The sequence below is a fragment of the Taudactylus pleione genome, unplaced genomic scaffold, assembly GCF_031769625.1.
Source record: "Taudactylus pleione unplaced genomic scaffold, aTauple2 ptg001353l, whole genome shotgun sequence".
In the NCBI taxonomy this organism is placed as follows: Eukaryota; Metazoa; Chordata; class Amphibia; order Anura; family Myobatrachidae; genus Taudactylus; species Taudactylus pleione.
Genome location: NW_028285753.1, coordinates 357,164 through 371,024, shown reverse-complemented (window position 1 = coordinate 371,024; position 13,861 = coordinate 357,164). Strand labels below are relative to the sequence as shown.

The 13,861-nt window shown below is 42.7% G+C and overlaps 1 protein-coding gene across 1 annotated transcript in view; it reads right to left on the bottom strand.

The window, feature by feature from the left end:
• SH3BP1 (SH3 domain binding protein 1) overlaps positions 1–13,861 on the bottom strand; it is a 263,120-nt gene that overhangs the window by 71,683 nt on the left and 177,576 nt on the right. The gene's annotated exons all lie outside the window — the stretch shown is intronic.

The window sequence follows — 13,861 nt, the reverse complement described above, 5'->3', positions numbered from 1 at the left end:
CTGTCCTGTCACATATATACCTGTGTTACCATACAGCTCTCCTTCCTCTAATACACGGTAATGTGCTATATGTGATAGTGCTGGGCTCCTCTATACTGTCCTGTCACATATATATCAGTGTTACCATACATCTCTCCTCCCTCTAATACACTGTAATGTGCTATATGTGATAGTGCTGGGCTCCTCTATACTGTCCTGTCACATATAGACCTGTGTTACCATACATCTCTCCTCCCCCTAATACACTGTAATGTGCTATATGTGATAGTGCTGGGCTCCTCTATACTGTCCTGTCACATATAGACCTGTGTTACCATACATCTCCCTCTAATACACTGTAATGTGCTATATGTGATAGTGCTGGGCTCCTCTATACTGTCCTGTCACATATATACCTGTGTTACCATACATCTCTCCTCCCCCTAATACACTGTAATGTGCTATATGTGATAGTGCTGGGCTCCTCTATACTGTCCTGTCACATATATACCTGGGTTACCATACAGCTCTCCTCCCTCTAATACACTGTAATGTGCTATATGTGATAGTGCTGGGCTCCTCTATACTGTCCTGTCACATATATACCTGTGTTACCATACATCTCTCCTCCCTCTAATACACTGTAATGTGCTATATGTGATAGTGCTGGGCTCCTCTATACTGTCCTGTCACATATATACCTGTGTTACCATACAGCTCTCCTCCCTCTAATACACTGTAATGTGCTATATGTGATAGTGCTGGGCTCCTCTATACTGTCCTGTCACATATATACCTGTGTTACCATACAGCTCTCCTCCCTCTAATACACTGTAATGTGCTATATGTGATAGTGCTGGGCTCCTCTATACTGTCCTGTCACATATATACCTGTGTTACCATACATCTCTCCTCCCTCTAATACACTGTAATGTGCTATATGTGATAGTGCTGGGCTCCTCTATACTGTCCTGTCACATATAGACGTGTGTTACCATACAGCTCTCCTCCCTCTAATACACTGTAATGTGCTATATGTGATAGTGCTGGGCTCCTCTATACTGTCCTGTCACATATATACCTGTTACCATACATCTCTCCTCCCTCTAATACACTGTAATGTGCTATATGTGATAGTGCTGGGCTCCTCTATACTGTCCTGTCACATATATACCTGTGTTACCATACAGCTCTCCTTCCTCTAATACACGGTAATGTGCTATATGTGATAGTGCTGGGCTCCTCTATACTGTCCTGTCACATATATACCTGTGTTACCATACATCTCTCCTCCCTCTAATACACTGTAATGTGCTATATGTGATAGTGCTGGGCTCCTCTATATTGTCCTGTCACATATAGACCTGTGTTACCATACATCTCTCCTCCCCCTAATACACTGTAATGTGCTATATGTGATAGTGCTGGGCTCCTCTATACTGTCCTGTCACATATAGACCTGTGTTACCATACATCTCTCCTCCCTCTAATACACTGTAATGTGCTATATGTGATAGTGCTGGGCTCCTCTATACTGTCCTGTCACATATAGACCTGTGTTACCATACATCTCCCTCTAATACACTGTAATGTGCTATATGTGATAGTGCTGGGCTCCTCTATACTGTCCTGTCACATATATACCTGTGTTACCATACATCTCTCCTCCCCCTAATACACTGTAATGTGCTATATGTGATAGTGCTGGGCTCCTCTATACTGTCCTGTCACATATATACCTGTTACCATACATCTCTCCTCCCTCTAATACACTGTAATGTGCTATATGTGATAGTGCTGGGCTCCTCTATACTGTCCTGTCACATATACACCAGTGTTACCATACATCTCTCCTCCCTCTAATACACTGTAATGTGCTATATGTGATAGTGCTGGGCTCCTCTATACTGTCCTGTCACATATATACCTGGGTTACCATACAGCTCTCCTCCCTCTAATACACTGTAATGTGCTATATGTGATAGTGCTGGGCTCCTCTATACTGTCCTGTCACATATATACCTGTGTTACCATACATCTCTCCTCCCTCTAATACACTGTAATGTGCTATATGTGATAGTGCTGGGCTCCTCTATACTGTCCTGTCACATATATACCTGTGTTACCATACAGCTCTCCTCCCTCTAATACACTGTAATGTGCTATATGTGATAGTGCTGGGCTCCTCTATACTGTCCTGTCACATATATACCTGTTACCATACATCCCTCCTCCCTCTAATACACTGTAATGTGCTATATGTGATAGTGCTGGGCTCCTCTATACTGTCCTGTCACATAAAGACCTGTGTTACCATACAGCTCTCCTCCCTCTAATACACTGTAATGTGCTATATGTGATAGTGCTGGGCTCCTCTATACTGTCCTGTCACATATATATCAGTGTTACCATACATCTCTCCTCCCCCTAATACACTGTAATGTGCTATATGTGATAGTGCTGGGCTCCTCTATACTGTCCTGTCACATATAGACCTGTGTTACCATACATCTCTCCTCCCTCTAATACACTGTAATGTGCTATATGTGATAGTGCTGGGCTCCTCTATACAGTCCTGTCACATATATACCTGTGTTACCATACAGCTCTCCTCCCCCTAATACACTAATGTACTATATGTGATAGTGCTGGGCTCCTCTATACTCTCCTGTCACATATATACCTGTGTTACCATACAGCTCTCCTCCCTCTAATACACTGTAATGTGCTATATGTGATAGTGCTGGGCTCCTCTATACTGTCCTGTCACATATAGACATGTGTTACCATACATCTCTCCTCCCTCTAATACACTGTAATGTGCTATATGTGATAGTGCTGGGCTCCTCTATACTGTCCTGTCACATATATACCTGTGTTACCATACATCTCTCCTCCCCCTAATACACTGTAATGTGCTATATGTGATAGTGCTGGGCTCCTCTATACTGTCCTGTCACATATACACCTGTGTTACCATACATCTCTCCTCCCTCTAATACACTGTAATGTGCTATATGTGATAGTGCTGGGCTCCTCTATACTGTCCTGTCACATATAGACCTGTGTTACCATAAATCACTCCTCCCTCTAATACACTGTAATGTGCTATATGTGATAGTGCTGGGCTCCTCTATACTGTCCTGTCACATATAGACCTGTGTTACCATACATCTCTCCTCCTCCTAATACACTGTAATGTGCTATATGTGATAGTGCTGGGCTCCTCTATACTGTCCTGCCACATATATACCTGTGTTACCATACAGCTCTCCTCCCTCTAATACACTGTAATGTACAATATGTGATAGTGCTGGGCTCCTCTATACTGTCCTGTCACATATAGACCTGTGTTACCATACATCTCTCCTCCCTCTAATACACTGTAATGTGCTATATGTGATAGTGCTGGGCTCCTCTATACTGTCCTGTCACATATATACCTGTGTTACCATACAGCTCTCCTCCCTCTAATACACTGTAATGTGCTATATGTGATAGTGCTGGTCTCCTCTATACAGTCCTGTCACATATATACCTGTGTTACCATACAGCTCTCCTCCCCCTAATACACTAATGTACTATATGTGATAGTGCTGGGCTCCTCTATACTGTCCTGTCACATATATACCTGTGTTACCATACAGCTCTCCTCCCTCTAATACACTGTAATGTGCTATATGTGATAGTGCTGGGCTCCTCTATACTGTCCTGTCACATATATACCTGTGTTACCATACATCTCTCCTCCCTCTAATACACTGTAATATGCTATATGTGATAGTGCTGGGCTCCTCTATACTGTCCTGTCACATATAGACCTGTGTTACCATACAGCTCTCCTCCTCCTAATACACTGTAATGTGCTATATGTGATAGTGCTGGGCTCCTCTATACTGTCCTGTCACATATACACCTGTGTTACCATACATCTCTCCTCCCCCTAATACACTGTAATGTGCTATATGTGATAGTGCTGGGCTCCTCTATACTGTCCTGTCACATATAGACCTGTGTTACCATACATCTCTCCTCCCTCTAATACACTGTAATGTGCTATATGTGATAGTGCTGGGCTCCTCTATACTGTCCTGTCACATATATACCTGTGTTACCATACATCTCTCCTCCTCCTAATACACTGTAATGTGCTATATGTGATAGTGCTGGGCTCCTCTATACTGTCCTGTCACATATATACCTGTGTTACCATACAGCTCTCCTCCCTCTAATACACTGTAATGTACTATATGTGATAGTGCTGGGCTCCTCTATACTGTCCTGTCACATATATACCTGTGTTACCATACAGCTCTCCTCCCTCTAATACACTGTAATGTACTATATGTGATAGTGCTGGGCTCCTCTATACTGTCCTGTCACATATACACCTGTGTTACCATACATCTCTCCTCCCTCTTACACTGTAATGTGCTATATGTGATAGTGCTGGGCTCCTCTATACTGTCCTGTCACATATATACCTGTGTTACCATACATCTCTCCTCCCTCTAATACACTGTAATGTGCTATATGTGATAGTGCTGGTCTCCTCTATACAGTCCTGTCACATATATACCTGTGTTACCATACAGCTCTCCTCCCCCTAATACACTAATGTACTATATGTGATAGTGCTGGGCTCCTCTATACTCTCCTGTCACATATATACCTGTGTTACCATACATCTCTCCTCCCTCTAATACACTGTAATGTGCTATATGTGATAGTGCTGGGCTCCTCTATACTGTCCTGTCACATATATACCTGTGTTACCATACATCTCTCCTCCCTCTAATACACTGTAATGTGCTATATGTGATAGTGCTGGGCTCCTCTATACTGTCCTGTCACATATATACCTGTGTTACCATACATCTCTCCTCCCTCTAATACACTGTAATGTGCTATATGTGATAGTGCTGGGCTCCTCTATACTGTCCTGTCACATATAGACCTGTGTTACCATACATCTCTCCTCCCTCTAATACACTGTAATGTGCTATATGTGATAGTGCTGGGCTCCTCTATACTGTCCTGTCACATATATACCTGTGTTACCATACAGCTCTCCTCCCTCTAATACACTGTAATGTGCTATATGTGATAGTGCTGGGCTCCTCTATACTGTCCTGTCACATATAGACCTGTGTTACCATACATCACTTCTCCCTCTAATACACTGTAATGTGCTATATGTGATAGTGCTGGGCTCCTCTATACTGTCCTGTCACATATATACCTGTGTTACCATACATCTCTCCTCCCTCTAATACACTGTAATGTGCTATATGTGATAGTGCTGGGCTCCTCTATACTGTCCTGTCACATATATACCTGTGTTACCATACATCTCTCCTCCTCTAATACACTGTAATGTGCTATATGTGATAGTGCTGGGCTCCTCTATACTGTCCTGTCACATATATACCTGTGTTACCATACATCTCTCCTCCCCCTAATACACTGTAATGTGCTATATGTGATAGTGCTGGGCTCCTCTATACTGTCCTGTCACATATACACCTGTGTTACCATACAGCTCTCCTCCCTCTAATACACTGTAATGTGCTATATGTGATAGTGCTGGGCTCCTCTATACTGTCCTGTCACATATACACCTGTGTTACCATACAGCTCTCCTCCCTCTAATACACTGTAATGTGCTATATGTGATAGTGCTGGGCTCCTCTATACTGTCCTGTCACATATATACCTGTGTTACCATACAGCTCTCCTCCCTCTAATACACTGTAATGTGCTATATGTGATAGTGCTGGGCTCCTCTATACTGTCCTGTCACATATATACCTGTTACCATACATCTCTCCTCCCTCTAATACACTGTAATGTGCTATATGTGATAGTGCTGGGCTCCTCTGTAATGTCCTGTCACATATATACCTGTGTTACCATACAGCTCTCCTCCCTCTAATACACTAATGTAATATATGTGATAGTGCTGGGCTCCTCTATACTGTCCTGTCACATATATACCTGTGTTACCATACAGCTCTCCTCCCTCTAATACACTGTAATGTGCTATATGTGATAGTGCTGGGCTCCTCTATACTGTCCTGTCACATATATACCTGTGTTACCATACATCTCTCCTCCCTCTAATACACTGTAATGTGCTATATGTGATAGTGCTGGGCTCCTCTATACTGTCCTGTCACATATAGACCTGTGTTACCATACAGCTCTCCTTCCTCTAATACACGGTAATGTGCTATATGTGATAGTGCTGGGCTCCTCTATACTGTCCTGTCACATATATACCTGTGTTACCATACATCTCTCCTCCCTCTAATACACTGTAATGTGCTATATGTGATAGTGCTGGGCTCCTCTATACTGTCCTGTCACATATAGACCTGTGTTACCATACATCTCTCCTCCCCCTAATACACTGTAATGTGCTATATGTGATAGTGCTGGGCTCCTCTATACTGTCCTGTCACATATAGACCTGTGTTACCATACATCTCTCCTCCCTCTAATACACTGTAATGTGCTATATGTGATAGTGCTGTGCTCCTCTATACTGTCCTGTCACATATAGACCTGTGTTACCATACATCTCCCTCTAATACACTGTAATGTGCTATATGTGATAGTGCTGGGCTCCTCTATACTGTCCTGTCACATATATACCTGTGTTACCATACATCTCTCCTCCCCCTAATACACTGTAATGTGCTATATGTGATAGTGCTGGGCTCCTCTATACTGTCCTGTCACATATATACCTGTTACCATACATCTCTCCTCCCTCTAATACACTGTAATGTGCTATATGTGATAGTGCTGGGCTCCTCTATACTGTCCTGTCACATATACACCAGTGTTACCATACATCTCTCCTCCCTCTAATACACTGTAATGTGCTATATGTGATAGTGCTGGGCTCCTCTATACTGTCCTGTCACATATATACCTGTTACCATACAGCTCTCCTCCCTCTAATACACTGTAATGAGCTATATGTGATAGTGCTGGGCTCCTCTATACTGTCCTGTCACATATATACCTGTTACCATACATCCCTCCTCCCTCTAATACACTGTAATGTGCTATATGTGATAGTGCTGGGCTCCTCTATACTGTCCTGTCACATATAGACCTGGGTTACCAAACATCTCTCCTCCCTCTAATACACTGTAATGTGCTATATGTGATAGTGATGGGCTCCTCTATACTGTCCTGTCACATAAAGACCTGTGTTACCATACAGCTCTCCTCCCTCTAATACACTGTAATGTGCTATATGTGATAGTGCTGGGCTCCTCTATACTGTCCTGTCACATATATATCAGTGTTACCATACATCTCTCCTCCCCCTAATACACTGTAATGTGCTATATGTGATAGTGCTGGGCTTCTCTATACTGTCCTGTCACATATATACCTGTGTTACCATACATCTCTCCTCCCTCTAATACACTGTAATGTGCTATATGTGATAGTGCTGGGCTCCTCTATACTGTCCTGTCACATATAGACCTGTGTTACCATACATCTCTCCTCCCTCTAATACACTGTAATGTGCTATATGTGATAGTGCTGGGCTCCTCTATACTGTCCTGTCACATATAGACCTGTGTTACCATACATCTCTCCTCCCTCTAATACACTGTAATGTGCTATATGTGATAGTGCTGGGCTCCTCTATACTGTCCTGTCACATATATACCTGTGTTACCATACATCTCTCCTCCCCCTAATACACTGTAATGTGCTATATGTGATAGTGCTGGGCTCCTCTATACTGTCCTGTCACATATATACCTGTTACCATACATCTCTCCTCCCTCTAATACACTGTAATGTGCTATATGTGATAGTGCTGGGCTCCTCTATACTGTCCTGTCACATATACACCAGTGTTACCATACATCTCTCCTCCCTCTAATACACTGTAATGTGCTATATGTGATAGTGCTGGGCTCCTCTATACTGTCCTGTCACATATATACCTGTGTTACCATACAGCTCTCCTCCCTCTAATACACTGTAATGTGCTATATGTGATAGTGCTGGGCTCCTCTATACTGTCCTGTCACATATATACCTGTGTTACCATACATCTCTCCTCCCTCTAATACACTGTAATGTGCTATATGTGATAGTGCTGGGCTCCTCTATACTGTCCTGTCACATATATACCTGTGTTACCATACATCTCTCCTCCCTCTAATACACTGTAATGTGCTATATGTGATAGTGCTGGGCTCCTCTATACTGTCCTGTCACATATATACCTGTGTTACCATACATCTCTCCTCCCTCTAATACACTGTAATGTGCTATATGTGATAGTGCTGGGCTCCTCTATACTGTCCTGTCACATATAGACCTGTGTTACCATACATCTCTCCTCCTCCTAATACACTGTAATGTGCTATATGTGATAGTGCTGGGCTCCTCTATACTGTCCTGTCACATATAGACCTGTGTTACCATACATCTCTCCTCCCTCTAATACACTGTAATGTGCTATATGTGATAGTGCTGGGCTCCTCTATACTGTCCTGTCACATATATACCTGTGTTACCATACATCTCTCCTCCTCCTAATACACTGTAATGTGCTATATGTGATAGTGCTGGGCTCCTCTATACTGTCCTGTCACATATATACCTGTGTTACCATACAGCTCTCCTCCCTCTAATACACTGTAATGTACTATATGTGATAGTGCTGGGCTCCTCTATACTGTCCTGTCACATATATACCTGTGTTACCATACAGCTCTCCTCCCTCTAATACACTGTAATGTACTATATGTGATAGTGCTGGGCTCCTCTATACTGTCCTGTCACATATACACCTGTGTTACCATACATCTCTCCTCCCTCTTACACTGTAATGTGCTATATGTGATAGTGCTGGGCTCCTCTATACTGTCCTGTCACATATATACCTGTGTTACCATACATCTCTCCTCCCTCTAATACACTGTAATGTGCTATATGTGATAGTGCTGGGCTCCTCTATACTGTCCTGTCACATATATACCTGTGTTACCATACAGCTCTCCTCCCTCTAATACACTGTAATGTACTATATGTGATAGTGCTGGGCTCCTCTATACTGTCCTGTCACATATATACCTGTGTTACCATACAGCTCTCCTCCCTCTAATACACTGTAATGAACTATATGTGATAGTGCTGGGCTCCTCTATACTGTCCTGTCACATATATACCTGTGTTACCATACAGCTCTCCTCCAGCTAATACACTGTAATGTGCTATATGTGATAGTGCTGGGCTCCTCTATACTGTCCTGTCACATATATACCTGTGTTACCATACATCTCTCCTCCCCCTAATACACTGTAATGTGCTATATGTGATAGTGCTGGGCTCCTCTATACTGTCCTGTCACATATACACCTGTGTTACCATACATCTCTCCTCCCTCTTACACTGTAATGTGCTATATGTGATAGTGCTGGGCTCCTCTATACTGTCCTGTCACATATATACCTGTGTTACCATACATCTCTCCTCCCTCTAATACACTGTAATGTGCTATATGTAATAGTGCTGGTCTCCTCTATACAGTCCTGTCACATATATACCTGTGTTACCATACAGCTCTCCTCCCCCTAATACACTAATGTACTATATGTGATAGTGCTGGGCTCCTCTATACTCTCCTGTCACATATATACCTGTGTTACCATACATCTCTCCTCCCTCTAATACACTGTAATGTGCTATATGTGATAGTGCTGGGCTCCTCTATACTGTCCTGTCACATATATACCTGTGTTACCATACAGCTCTCCTCCCCCTAATACACTGTAATGTGCTATATGTGATAGTGCTGGGCTTCTCTATACTGTTCTGTCACATATACACCATTGTTAACATACATCTCTCCTCCCTCTAATACACTGTAATGTGCTATATGTGATAGTGCTGGGCTCCTCTATACTGTCCTGTCACATATAGACCTGTGTTACCATACATCTCTCCTACCTCTAATACACTGTAATGTGCTATATGTGATAGTGCTGGGCTCCTCTATACTGTCCTGTCACATATATACCTGTGTTACCATACATCTCTCCTCCCTCTAATACACTGTAATGTGCTATATGTGATAGTGCTGGGCTCCTCTATACTGTCCTGTCACATATATACCTGTGTTACCATACATCTCTCCTCCCTCTAATACACTGTAATGTGCTATATGTGATAGTGCTGGGCTCCTCTATACTGTCCTGTCACATATATACCTGTGTTACCATACAGCTCTCCTCCCTCTAATACACTGTAATGTGCTATATGTGATAGTGCTGGGCTCCTCTATACTGTCCTGTCACATATAGACCTGTGTTACCATACATCACTTCTCCCTCTAATACACTGTAATGTGCTATATGTGATAGTGCTGGGCTCCTCTATACTGTCCTGTCACATATATACCTGTGTTACCATACATCCATCCTCCCTCTAATACACTGTAATGTGCTATATGTGATAGTGCTGGGCTCCTCTATACTGTCCTGTCACATATATACCTGTTACCATACATCTCTCCTCCCCCTAATACACTGTAATGTGCTATATGTGATAGTGCTGGGCTCCTCTATACTGTCCTGTCACATATATACCTGTGTTACCATACATCTCTCCTCCCTGTAATACACTGTAATGTGCTATATGTGATAGTGATGGGCTCCTCTATACTGTCCTGTCACATAAAGACCTGTGTTACCATACAGCTCTCCTCCCTCTAATACACTGTAATGTGCTATATGTGATAGTGCTGGGCTCCTCTATACTATCCTGTCACATATATATCAGTGTTACCATACATCTCTGCTCCCCCTAATACACTGTAATGTGCTATATGTGATAGTGCTGGGCTTCTCTATACTGTCCTGTCACATATATACCTGTGTTACCATACATCTCTCCTCCCTCTAATACACTGTAATGTGCTATATGTGATAGTGCTGGGCTCCTCTATACTGTCCTGTCACATATAGACCTGTGTTACCATACATCTCTCCTCCCTCTAATACACTGTAATGTGCTATATGTGATAGTGCTGGGCTCCTCTATACTGTCCTGTCACATATATACCTGTGTTACCATACATCTCTCCTCCCCCTAATACACTGTAATGTGCTATATGTGATAGTGCTGGGCTCCTCTATACTGTCCTGTCACATATATACCTGTTACCATACATCTCTCCTCCCTCTAATACACTGTAATGTGCTATATGTGATAGTGCTGGGCTCCTCTATACTGTCCTGTCACATATACACCAGTGTTACCATACATCTCTCCTCCCTCTAATACACTGTAATGTGCTATATGTGATAGTGCTGGGCTCCTCTATACTGTCCTGTCACATATATACCTGTGTTACCATACAGCTCTCCTCCCTCTAATACACTGTAATGTGCTATATGTGATAGTGCTGGGCTCCTCTATACTGTCCTGTCACATATATACCTGTGTTACCATACATCTCTCCTCCCTCTAATACACTGTAATGTGCTATATGTGATAGTGCTGGGCTCCTCTATACTGTCCTGTCACATATAGACGTGTGTTACCATACAGCTCTCCTCCCTCTAATACACTGTAATGTGCTATATGTGATAGTGCTGGGCTCCTCTATACTGTCCTGTCACATATATACCTGTTACCATACATCTCTCCTCCCTCTAATACACTGTAATGTGCTATATGTGATAGTGCTGGGCTCCTCTATACTGTCCTGTCACATATATACCTGTTACCATACAGCTCTCCTTCCTCTAATACACGGTAATGTGCTATATGTGATAGTGCTGGGCTCCTCTATACTGTCCTGTCACATATATACCTGTGTTACCATACATCTCCCTCTAATACACTGTAATGTGCTATATGTGATAGTGCTGGGCTCCTCTATACTGTCCTGTCACATATATACCTGTTACCATACATCTCTCCTCCCTCTAATACACTGTAATGTGCTATATGTGATAGTGCTGGGCTCCTCTATACTGTCCTGTCACATATATACCTGTGTTACCATACAGCTCTCCTCCCTCTAATACACTGTAATGTGCTATATGTGATAGTGCTGGGCTCCTCTATACTGTCCTGTCACATATATACCTGTTACCATACATCCCTCCTCCCTCTAATACACTGTAATGTGCTATATGTGATAGTGCTGGGCTCCTCTATACTGTCCTGTCACATATAGACCTGTGTTACCAAACATCTCTCCTCCCTCTAATACACTGTAATGTGCTATATGTGATAGTGATGGGCTCCTCTATACTGTCCTGTCACATAAAGACCTGTGTTACCATACAGCTCTCCTCCCTCTAATACACTGTAATGTGCTATATGTGATAGTGCTGGGCTCCTCTATACTGTCCTGTCACATATATATCAGTGTTACCATACATCTCTCCTACCCCTAATACACTGTAATGTGCTATATGTGATAGTGCTGGGCTCCTCTATACTGTCCTGTCACATATATATCAGTGTTACCATACATCTCTCCTCCCCCTAATACACTGTAATGTGCTATATGTGATAGTGCTGGGCTCCTCTATACTGTCCTGTCACATATATACCTGTTACCATACATCCCTCCTCCCTCTAATACACTGTAATGTGCTATATGTGATAGTGCTGGGCTCCTCTATACTGTCCTGTCACATATAGACCTGTGTTACCAAACATCTCTCCTCCCTCTAATACACTGTAATGTGCTATATGTGATAGTGATGGGCTCCTCTATACTGTCCTGTCACATAAAGACCTGTGTTACCATACAGCTCTCCTCCCTCTAATACACTGTAATGTGCTATATGTGATAGTGCTGGGCTCCTCTATACTGTCCTGTCACATATATATCAGTGTTACCATACATCTCTCCTCCCCCTAATACACTGTAATGTGCTATATGTGATAGTGCTGGGCTTCTCTATACTGTCCTGTCACATATATACCTGTGTTACCATACATCTCTCCTCCCTCTAATACACTGTAATGTGCTATATGTGATAGTGCTGGGCTTCTCTATACTGTCCTGTCACATATATACCTGTGTTACCATACATCTCTCCTCCCTCTAATACACTGTAATGTGCTATATGTGATAGTGCTGGGCTCCTCTATACTGTCCTGTCACATATAGACCTGTGTTACCATACATCTCTCCTCCCTCTAATACACTGTAATGTGCTATATGTGATAGTGCTGGGCTCCTCTATACTGTCCTGTCACATATAGACCTGTGTTACCATACATCTCTCCTCCCTCTAATACACTGTAATGTGCTATATGTGATAGTGCTGGGCTCCTCTATACTGTCCTGTCACATATATATCAGTGTTACCATACATCTCTCCTCCCTCTAATACACTGTAATGTGCTATATGTGATAGTGCTGGGCTCCTCTATACTGTCCTGTCACATATAGACCTGTGTTACCATACATCTCTCCTCCCTCTAATACACTGTAATGTGCTATATGTGATAGTGCTGGGCTCCTCTATACTGTCCTGTCACATATATACCTGTGTTACCATACATCTCTCCTCCCCCTAATACACTGTAATGTGCTATATGTGATAGTGCTGGGCTCCTCTATACTGTCCTGTCACATATATACCTGTTACCATACATCTCTCCTCCCTCTAATACACTGTAATGTGCTATATGTGATAGTGCTGGGCTCCTCTATACTGTCCTGTCACATATACACCAGTGTTACCATACATCTCTCCTCCCTCTAATACACTGTAATGTGCTATATGTGATAGTGCTGGGCTCCTCTATACTGTCCTGTCACATATATACCTGTGTTACCATACAGCTCTCCTCCCCCTAATACACTGTA